Genomic DNA, 12,500 nt, shown 5'->3' with positions numbered 1-12,500 from the left:
TATATATGTATATATACACTACATACATATGTATATATATGTATATATATATATATATATATATATATATATATGTACATTACACATACACACACACACACAGAGTATTACAAAGCTACCTATTAATCATTTATCAAAAAAGCAACAAATCTTCAGGTACTTAAGACTGTAGTATATATCCTCTATAAATAACAATCTTTCATAAAAGAAAAAAAAAAAACGCCAAGCACACCCGTGTAACAACAGATTGCACAGCGCAATTGAGAGTTGACAATTGAAAACGACAATTTAAGACGACAATTGAAAACGACAATAACTCATCTTGAAACTTTTTTTTTCTTTTTCGTAGGCGACCCTATAACTGCTTCTCTTCATTAATCATAATTTCCTTTCAACCGGGAAGGGGCTGAGGGGAGGAGGATGATGGGAGGGGGAGGAGGAGGAGGAGGGGGAGAAGATTTATTTTACCGACGTTGTTCTTTTCCAAGATACGCGCACGAGTCCTTTCTCTCTCTCTCTCTCTCTCTCTCTCTCTCTAGTCTCTCTTCATCTCTCTGAGTAAAAGAGTAATCTCTCTCTCTCTCTCTCTCTCTCTCTCTCTCTCTCTCTCTCTCTCTCTCTCTGGTTCAAAATGTCACTTTCTCTCATTTTCTGATTAAAAGAATAATATCTCTCTCTCTGGTTCACAATGTCATTTTCTCTCATTCTCTGATTAAAAAAATAATTCTCTCTCTCTCTCTCTCTCTCTCTCTCTCTCTCTCTCTCTCTCTCTCTCTCTCTCTCTCCTCCTGTCGCTCACAATCCATCACGCGACGCACTTCTAGCCTTCGAAGGAGGAGGTTCTCCCGAGTCATAAATCGCGGTTTGATGGGACTCGGCCGATAGGGCGTCTCTAATCGCTACTGACGGAGTCTGGAAGTGATTGAGAGGGTGGTTTTTCTGTATTGTTGTGTGACTGTGACATCTAGGCGTTACGGACGGACACACACACAAACACGTACAAACACAAAGAAGCAGATGTTTGGTGCCATAGACGGTGGTGTACTTTTGTGTTTATTGACGTGAATTTTTAAATTTTTTTTTATTCAATCGTGGTTTTTTTTTATGTACTGTTGTATGACTGTCGCTGCTAGGCGTTACGGACGGACGCATACACACACACACAAACAGACGTTTGGTTTCATATGCGTTGGTGTATTGTTTGTGGTGTTTGTTGAAGTGGGTTTTTTATTTTTTGCATTTGCATGACTGTTTGTTTAATAAATGAATAACTGTGTCATGTTCAGATTGCTTTTTAGGTTTGCTATTTGGCACGAAAGTTGTCTTAAGTTTACTATTTGACACGAAAATTGTTTTAGGTTTGCTATTTGACACGAAATTTATTTTTGGTTTGCTGTTTGACACGAAAATTATTTTAGGTTTGCTATTGACACGAAATATTGTTTAGGCTTGCTATTTGACACGAAAATTGTTTTAGGTTTGCTATTTGACACAAAAATTGTTTTAGGTTTGCTATTTGACACGAAGACTATTTTAGGTTTGTTATTGAACAAGAAAATTGCTTTAGGTTTGCTATTTGACACGAAAATTATTTTAGGTTTCCTACTTGACATGAAAATTGTTTTAGGTTTGCTATTTGACACGAAAATTGTCTTAGGTTTGCTATTTGACACGAAAATTGTTTTATTTTATCCTTATTCTTCGTATATATTGGATTTTTATAATAATAATAATTTGCACAGTTATTTATGTAAAAATTATGTACATGTGCCAAGAACAGTTTTTTTTTCTTTTTTTTTTAAGTCTTTGCCATTTGACACGAATTATTTCGTTTTTATTTTTAATCCGCATGCCTTAGATTTCATAAAAGAAATTTTAACAGCAATTATTGAACAATCATTAAACTGTTTTATTATTAAACAGCCGTGTCAAAGTGCAGTTTTTTTTTTCAAGTCTGCCATTCGACACGATTATCATCTTCTTTCATACTTTGCATGCTTTAGACGTCACAAAAGAAATGTACACAGTAAATTAATAACCAGTTAATTTAAAAAATCATTAAATTATCTAATTATTAAACAACTGTATCAGGTACACTTCTCTTTTTTCATGTCTGCCATTTGTAACGAATTTTATCTTTTATTTTTTTAATAATTCTCATACCTTATATTCTACAAAAACAATTGCACAACAAATTATAAAACAGTTATAAAGTTATTTAAGTATTAAACAATTTTTCAAGTCTGCCATTCGACACGCGAATTATTCTTTTTATATATAATTCGCAGTTATATATAAAAAATATATAATTATATTCGCAGTTATCAAATTCGCACAAGAAATCATCAACCAATTGTTAAAAAAAAATAATTAAATTATCTGATTATTAAACAGCCGTGTGAAGTGTTTTTTTTTTTTTTGTGTTCCATTTGACACAAAAATCATTTTTTTCATATTTACTTATTCGCATGCCTTAGATTCTATACAAGAAAATTTTGCACAGCAGATTATTCAACAATCGTTTAATTATCTAATTCTTACACAACAGTGTCAAGTAGAGTTTTTCAAGCCTGCCATTTGACACGCGAATTATCCTTTTTTTTCTATAATTCTCATATCCTCTTGCGAGAGGAATAAGAAAGAGAAGATAAAGAACCTGCCCAGCAACAAGATTCCACAGAACAGGATATCAATGTCTGTAATTTACATCATTCGACGTAGTTCCCCTTTCTCTCTCTCTCTCTCTCTCTCTCTCTCTCTCTCTCTCTCTCTCTCTCTCTCTCTCTCTCTCTCTCTCTCTTATAAGGTAACAATTTAAGTTGAAACCGAAGACCCTCTTCTCTCTCTCTCTCTCTCTCTATCTCTATCTATATCTCTCTATATATATATATATATATATATATATATATATATATATATATATATATACATACACACATACACACATATATATATATAAACTAAAATTTTCAGTGAAATCTAGGACTCTCTCTCTCTCTCTCTCTCTCTCTCTCTCTCTCTCTCTCTCTCTCTCTCTCTCTCTCTCTCTCTCTCTTATAAGGTAACAATTTTAGTTGAAACCGAAGACCCCTCTCTCTCTCTCTCTCTCTCTCTCTCTCTCTATATATATATATATATATATATATATATATATATATATATTTATATATATATATATATATACACACACATACACACACACATATATATATATATATATTAAAATTTCAATGTAAATCTAGGACTCTCTCTCTCTCTCTCTCTCTCTATATATATATATATATATATATATAACTAAAATTTTAAGTGTAAATCTAATCTCTCTCTCTCTCTCTCTCTCTCTCTCTCTCTCTCTCTCTCTCTCTCTCTCTCTCCTTTACCATAAGCTTGAGTACATCCTGTAGCCTTCAGATTTTTACCCGAGATAAGTGACCATTCTCTCTCTCTCTCTCTCTCTCTCTCTCTCTCTCTCTCTCTCTCTCTCTCTCTCACCTTTTTGCTTGCTTGCTTGCTTCGTTCCTCCAGGGGACAGTTCGACTACAACCGGATCTAAATATAAATTGGCGCCTGTGTGACTTGACTGATGAAATACCTTCTCCAGAATTGAGTGAAAATGCAGTTGATGGTATTGATAAGGTCTTCTAAAGGAGAGGAATGGGCATGGGTATAAAGGTTATACCCAAATGCCCTTGTGTGTGGTTAGGTAGGAATTTATACTGTGCTGGGACTGGAAAATGTGAGACAGTATTAAATGGAAGACAGTATTCTGAAAATGTGAGGCAGTATTCTGAAAATGTGAGGCAGTATTCTGAAAATGTGAGACAGTATTCTGAAAATGTGAGGCAGTATTCTGAAAATGTGAGACAGTATTCTGAAAATGAATGGCAGTATTCTGGAAATGTGTTACAGTATTCTGAAAATGGATGGCAGTATTCTGGAAATGTGAGACTATTCTGGAAATAGAAGACAGTATTCTGAAAATGGAAGGCAATATTCTGGAAATATTTTACAGTATTCTGAAAATGGATGGCAGTATTCTGGAAATGTGAGACAGTATTCTGAAAATGGAAGGCAGTATGCTGAAAATGTGAGGCAGTATGCTGAAAATGTGAGACAGTATTCTGAAAATGGAAGGCAATATTCTGAAAATGTGAGACAGTATTCTGAAAATGAAAGGCAGTATTCTGAAAATGTATTGTAATGGAAAAATGTGAGGTAAGATGACCTTGATCAGTTAACAAGGTTATTTTTCATATAAAACAAATTTTATATAGAAAAATTCACGTATGTGGAGCCCATTTAGTAGATTTAGATTATTATTATTATTATTATTATTATTATTATTATTATTATTATTATTCACTGAAATCTAAAACAACACACCAAAGGCAAGACATTGCACGAGAAGTAAAAACAATGAAAAAACAAAAAACTAAAAAAAAACCTCATAAGAAGGAATTTTTTTCTCTTTTCTTGAGACTTAAGGAATCTCGAGCTCTGATTGGCTGACGAGAACTGGGTCGTGCAATGCATGAAGTTGCATTTTCTTCCTGATATATTTCTTCTTCTTTTTTCTTTATTTCCTTTCTCTGCTCTTTTGGTTTTTATTCATGATTGGTTTCATCTTCATTTCTTTATTCCCTTTTCTGCTCTTTTGCTTTTTATCCTTGATTATTTTTTCTTTTCTTTATTTCTTCTTCTTCGCCTCTGATTCTTATTCATAATTCAGATTTTGTTTTCTATATTGCTTGTTCTTCTTTTTATCTTCTGTTTTCCTCTTTCTCGTTATTCTTGTTTTCATTTTATTCCTGATTTATATTCTCTTTTCCTTGTTCTTCCTTGCATTTTATTCCTGATTACTTCCTCTTCCTTATTCCCCTCTTCTGCGTTCATCTCCCATGTGTATCCTCCATATTTTCTTCATATTCGTCCTTATTATTATTATTATTATTATTATTATTATTATTATTATTATTATTATTATTATTATTCATTCATTCATTTATTCAGTAAGCCTTAACATAAGAGCTTTTCTCGGTCTCTTGTAAAAAATGCGCCAACGTTCCTTCGGCGCAGTCGAGTTTTCTGTATATACAGCGTATAACTGTATGAAACTCTCGATGTGCTGCATTATGAAACTCTCAGCCACGACCGGGGTAGCGCTCAGTTGCTCCCCAGATGCGGTCAAGTGAAGAGGCGTCGGCGACCGGCACCTCTCGCGGTACCAGACGCACGATCCATAGCTAACCTTAACCTTAAATAACATAAAAACTACTGAGGCTAGAGGGCTGAAATTTGGTGTATTTGATGATTGGAGGGTGGATGATCAACACACCAATTTGCAGCCCTCTAGCCTCACTAGGTTTTAAGACCTTGGGATTAGCTGAAGAGCTATTTTTTTTCCATCAAATTTGAGAGCATTTTTTTCTAATTTCAGAGAATTTTTTTCATCTAAATTTAAGATTATTCTCCATTTGATTTTAAGATTATTTGTTAGAGTAATTTGAGAGTAATCGTGGATTGTGTTTTACAAATCTTTCTACAAATAAAACTGTTTACATCTAATCTGACTTGGCCCAAACTCAATAGAACTAAGGATTTCCATTTTTAACTGCTGGTAGTATAGCTTTAACCGGCCTTATGCCAACACGGCCTTTACACTTTGAACACAGATCTGTAAAGGGTAGGAGAAAGCCTGGTATAGACCTTCCGGACTGCTCATTTTTACTCATTTATTTATTTTCATTTCATATTTTATTTTATTTATTCATCTATTTATTTTTTAATTATATATACTTATTTATATATAAATATACTGTATATGTTTATTTATTCATTGGCAAGAAGAGAAATTATAAATGTTATCTATCAATTGCAGTGTGCACGAGTTTACTTGCGCGCGCGCGCACACACACATACACACATGCGCGCCCGCACACAAACACTTGTTCGCTGATATAATTTGGCAACGCGAAGAATGTAATCTCTCTCTCTCTCTCTCTCTCTCTCTCTCTCTCTCTCTCTCTCTCTCTCTCTCTCTCTTTTCCCCCAAGCAGACCATAATTCAATATAATATGACGGGCTGATTATACGGAAGGGAACATCCGGTCCAAAAAGGCGCGAAAATCGCGATTCCGCGGAGAAAATTCGCGAAAGCCCTCATTTCGCGCTAAAAGAATTAATATTATTATTATTATTATTATTATTTCCACTTCTGCCGGATGAGAATAAGCGTCGTTTTCCTTATAATTTTAAAAAGCAGTAAAGAAAGGAAGAAGGAAAAGTAAAAGAGAAAGAGAGAGAGAGAGAGAGATTCATTCTCTCTCTCTCTATCTCTCTCTCTCTCTCTCTCCTGAACAATTTTGTTTCATATTTATATCTTTTTTACAATTTCTTTCTCTTCTCTCTCTCTCTCTCTCTCTCTCTCTTCTCTCTCTCTCTCTGGACAATCTTATTTCATATTTATATCATCCACTGCATCTCCCATTTATCTCTATTTCCTTTTACAATCTCTCTCTCTCTCTCTCTCTCTCTCTCTCTCTCTCTCTCTCTCTCTCTCTCTCTCTTTTCAAGAAAAAAAAGATTAACCTCTCAAGGTCGTCCTTCCGCAGACGATTTGCTGGACAGTTGAAGCTTTGGCAAGCACACGCGCACAAACCAACGCAAGCAGGCAAGCAAGCACGTACACGCGCGCGCGCACGCAAACGATCTCACTCAATCAAACGGGAGCGTAAATCTTGCAACTCATAAACGTAGGTTTGAGGCTGATTTATTGTTGTCCAATCAGGCGCTCTCAGATGCAATGACTTCATGAGAGAGAGAGAGAGAGAGAGAGAGAGAGAGAGAGATTAAATTTGATTTTTTGGATGAATGATATATATATATATATATATATATATATATATATATATATATATATATATATATATATATATATATATATATATGTACGTGTGTATGTATATAGTTACTAATACACACATAACTTATATATACAAATAGTAAGCTACAAATACCGTTTAATATCCAATGCACTATACCTCGGGAATAACTTTCACAAATGGGGAATTTATTGTAACTGATAAGTGCTTCGTCCCCGGCAGGATTCGAACCGTTGTTTCACCTGGTTCAGAAACAGCGGTAGACGGTGACTTCGACCACTGAGCCGCAATTCTCAGTCCTTATATAATGATAATTCGCTATCATTGTAGTTTAAGAGAATAAGAAAATTAATGAGAAAATCAGTTGCTGTATACTTATGATAATTGCGCACACACTCTCTCTCTCTCTCTCTCTCTCTCTCTCTCTCTCTCTCTCTCTCTCTCTCTCTCTCTTCCTGTCCACACTGCAAAAAATAACATAAATAAAAAAAAATAAAATGCAAAAAAAAAGTGGAAATTCAATATCAAGCGTCTTCAAGAAACAGTCTCGCCCTCCCCCTCCCCACTCCCTCCCCAACCCCTCCCCCTCCAAAAATTAAGAGGTGTGCGAGAATGATCACAGGTCGAACTTATCTTGCGGTTTTCGGGTTTAGACAGACTGGGGAAACAGATGAGACGGTTGGTAGGAGAGGAAATGGAAAAAGATATCAGATTTGAAGTGGAGAGAGAGAGAGAGAGAGAGAGGGATTACAAAATCATATACTACTATTTATTTTCTGTCACTTCTTTTACTTATATGAAGTATGAAGAAAACGAGAGAGAGAGAGAGAGAGAGAGAGAGAGAGAGAGAGAGAGAGAGCCACGTGGCTTCCAAGCACCACCTCTCTTGCTTGAAGGCACGGAATTATAGATGGCTTAGGTATCATCAAAGTCCATTATCATTTTCACAGGGCGATATAGCCGTACGTGGAAGCCATTTGTCTCTCTCTCTCTCTCTCTCTCTCTCTCTCTCTCTCTCTCTCTCTCTCTCTCTCTCTCTCTCTCTCTCTCTCTCTCACATAATCTATCTTTCTAGTCATGTATACAACTTACTGCAGTAAGAGGTACTTAATCATACTTGCGTGGGATTTTATTGCAATAAACAGTTTATTATTTTAACGTCTAGGTTTGATATATTTGTCAGTTTCTTACCCTCTGTAAAAGATGATTTATTATAGAAATATTTCTATCTATCCATCTATTTATCTGTCTATATATCTATGTAAATATATATGTGTATACATATTCATTATGCAATATACTAATTCATTCTGTTGAATTTATTATTTTCATTATACTGATTCCAGGTGATTGCATTATGCATTACATATTCTAACTTCTGGTAAATTCACCGTTCATTGTACCAATTTTAAGTGAATTCATTATTCATTATGCTAATTCCAGGTGAATTCATAATTCATTACAATAACTCCAGGTGACTGCATTATTAATCATTATAAATATATATATTATTCATAATAATATTATAAAAATATATATATATATACATAATTATATATATATATATATATATATATATATATATATATATATATATATATACCTTTCTGTCTATCTATCTATCTATCTATCTATCTATCTTCGTTTCATAGGAGAGTATTTTGATGTATATAGATGAAACTTAATCCTTTCCTTCCTGACATAACTTCAAATCGTAATTATGTTGACAAGAAATTTAATTCAGCGTATAAAGGTTCTCTCTCTCTCTCTCTCTCTCTCTCTCTCTCTCTCTCTCTCTCTCTCTCTCTCTCTCTCTCTCAATGCAGGCATAGATAGACCAGCGGAATATCATTCTCTCTCTCTCTCTCTCTCTCTCAATGCAGGCATAGATAGACCAGCAGAATATCATTCTCTCTCTCTCTCTCTCTCTCTCTCTCTCTCTCTCTCTCTCTCTCTCTCTCTCGATTTCAAATGACAGCAGGCAGGTACATTATTATTATTATTATTATTATTATTATTATTATTAGGTCAGATATAGATTGATCCTCTCATGTATTGTGTATAACCTTACCTGTGTATAATTAGCGCTGTATAATGAAATATTCTCTGATCCAAGTGGAATTGGTATAATGAGTTCACCTAGAACTAGTGTAATGAATAATGAATTCACCTGCATTGGCACAGTGAATAATGAATTCACCAGAAATATAATATATAATGAATAATGCAGTCACCTGGCATTAGTATAATGAATAATGAATTCACTTGGAATTAGCATAATGAATAATTTATTCTCTTAAAATTGGTACAAATGAATAGTGAATTCGCCAGAAATTAGAATATATAATGAATAATGCAATCACCTGTAATTAGTATAGTGAATAATGAATTCACCTGAAAGTGTTACAATGAATAACGAATTCGCCAGAAATTAGAATATATAATGAACAATGCAATCACATGGAATAAGTATAATGAATCATAAATTCAACAGAATTAATTAGTATATTGAATGATGAATCAACCTGGAATTTGCATAATAAATATAATGAATTCACCTGCGTGTATATCTGTCTGTCTGTCTGTCACTCTCTGTGTCATCGTCATATCATCTCAAGCACGAATTGACGGATCTTGATGACGCAAGGCAGATTTTTCCTCATTATATCTGTCTCTTTGGACAGATCGACAGATCTTGTTATAATGAGATTGGAAAGATGTCGCTTCTTGTAATCTTTTTAATTATCTGTCTATAATTATTATTAATTAGAATTATACCTCAGGAGTGAATGGAAGATTTTTTATCAAAATAATAATAATAATAATAATAATAATAATAATAATAATAATAATAATAATAATAATAATAGACCTGTTCACCCTCACTTTGTTTTTCTCTTCACCCCCATTTTGGTGGGGATTGAGGAGGAGGAAGAGGTGGAGGTGGAGATGGAGAAGGGGAAAAGGTGGAGGAAAAATGGTGGAGAAGAACTCGCGTGGTAGAAGTGTTGGAGACTGGAGGCGAGGAAGGAATACCTTAGCAACAGCCATTCATTCCACCACCCCTCCCCTTCCCTTCCTCCCTCCCTTTCCCTCCCCCTCCCCCTCCCAGGATCGTAGGTGGCGATGGCCGCAGTGGTTTGGGCGGGGTCTTGGTAAGGGAGAGGATGAGGAGGAGGAGGAGGAGAAGGAGGAAGGGAGAGCTAGGCGACTACTTCCCCCTCCCCTCCCCCTTCCCCCTCCCCTTCAAGATTTGTACTGTATCATCATATAACTCAACCTCCCCCTAGGGCGCGACTTCCTCAAGGGTTTCTCTCTCTCTCTCTCTCTCTCTCTCTCTCTCTCTCTCTCTCTCTCTCTGAAGCAGGAGCAGTCTAGTGCTTGGTACATTTCACCCCCGAAAATTGTTTTGGGGTTGGGGGGCCAAGTCGGTGTTGAGTGTACAGTTCTCGATTATTAAAAGGAAAAATAGATAATTTTTTTTTCTTTTTATTAAACAAATAGATATTTTATTTATCTTTTTATTAAAAAAAATAGATATTGTACTTATCTTTTTATTAAACAAATGGATACTTTATTTATCTTTTTATTAAACAAATCGATATTTTATTTACTGTTTGTTATAATAATGATTTATATATTTTATTTTTAAAAAATGGATTGTATATCTTATTTTTTAAAATATTTCATATTTTTTATATATTTGCTTATTAAAAACTATATTTCATTTATCTTTATTCAAAACTTATTTTATTTATCTGTTTATCAGACAGATAGATATTTTGTTCATCTATTCATCAAAAAATTATTTTATATTATTAAAAAAAATATATTTTATCTATCTGTATAATAAAAAATGGATATTTGGTTTGTCTGTTTAGTAAAAAATATATATATTTATTTATTCACCTGTTTTATTTTTAATATTTATGAAGATATATATATATATATATATATATATATAACATATATATATATATATATATATATATATATATATATATATATATATATATATATATATATATAAAATAATTAAGGTATATTTATCGTCATACAAAAATTATATCCTATAAACTAAATGAAAAAAAATAACGCAAACGTAATTCAGTTCAAAAGACGAACTTGGTGCGTGTGCGCATGCGTGCGTGCGAGCGCGCTATCGCGTGTGTGTGTGTGTGTGTGTGTCGGTCTGTCTTTGTCGTATCCTTTGTACTTGTTGGAAATTTAGTCGGTCGCAAATACCGTGGGAAGAAGACCTCGCCTGGGATTCGCCTTTGTCCGTCCGCATTTTATTCTGTCCGCACTTTTTGCTGTCCGCACTTTTCCTGTCCGCACTTTTTCTGTCGCACTTTTTCTGTCCGCATTTTTTTCTGTCCGCACTTTTCGTCCTCACTTTTTCCTGTCCACACTTTTTTCTGTCCGCACTTTTTCCTGTCTGCACTTTTTTGTCCACACTTTTTTCTGTCCGCACTTTTCTGTCCGTACTTTTTCCGTCTGCACTTTTTCCTGTCCGCACTTTTTCTGTCCGCACTTTTTCCTGTCTGCACTTTTTTCTGTCCGCTCTTTTTCAGCCTGCACTTTTTCCTGTCTGCACTTTTTCTGTCCGCACTTTTTCTGTCCGCCCTCAGATCTTAAAAACCCCTGAGGCTAGAGGGCTGCAAATTGGCATGTTAGTCGTCCACCCTCCAGTCATCAAACATATCAAATTACAGCCCTCTAGCCTCAGCAGTTTTCATTTTATTTAAGGCTCAAATAAGCCATAATCGTGCTTCTGGCAACGATATAGGCCAGGCCACCACCGGGCCGTGGTTAAATTTTCATGGCCCGCGGCTCATGCAGCATTGTACCAAGACCACCGGAAGAGCGATCTATTTTCGGCGGCCTTGATTATACGCTGTACAGAAAACTCGACTGCGCCGAAGAAGAAACTTCGGCGCGTGATATGCTTGTTTGCTTGTTGTTGTTGATTTTCCTTCTTTTCCCCCTTGTTTTTGTTGTTGTTCTGCCGTTGTAGTTGTAGTGTTTATTGATGGTGTTATTGTGTTGTTGTTTTTTTACGTTTCCATATTTTGTTACTACTTGTCAAACTCCATTTTGAGAGAGTTAATATTATATCAGGTCTGAATTATTATTATTATTATTATTGTGTATTATTGTGTGTGTCATTATTATTATTTCCCTCGTAAACTTCATTTCTGTAAAAGAGCAATTACCATTTTCATAAGATTTCAAGAAACACTACAAAATCGTATTTCTTACAATATGTGTTTACTTCCAGTAATTCCTCTACAGTGCTTATTGAGTCCATTGTGTACGTGCTCGCGCGCAAGCGCACATTCCATGCGTAGCGCTTTAAGTCTTTGGTATGGTTACAGTTCAAGAGGATAGGTTTGTCCAATACGCGTACGATTCTTAAAGAGGAATATTCCACTTGAAAGGAATTGATTTCCTTCAAGTTTAACAAAAAGAGGATTAAATTGGCGAGTCGCCAAAGTAAAAACCTGTCAAATAGAGAGGGTGCGTTTATGTAGATTTAGAACGATCTTTCCAAGTATGAAAACAAAGGAGTAAATTGGCGAGTCGCCAAAATAAAAACCTGTGAAATAGAGAGGATGC

This window comes from Macrobrachium rosenbergii, chromosome 2, assembly GCF_040412425.1.
Source record: "Macrobrachium rosenbergii isolate ZJJX-2024 chromosome 2, ASM4041242v1, whole genome shotgun sequence".
Taxonomy (NCBI): Eukaryota; Metazoa; Arthropoda; class Malacostraca; order Decapoda; family Palaemonidae; genus Macrobrachium; species Macrobrachium rosenbergii.
Note: the sequence above shows the minus strand (reverse complement) of the source record.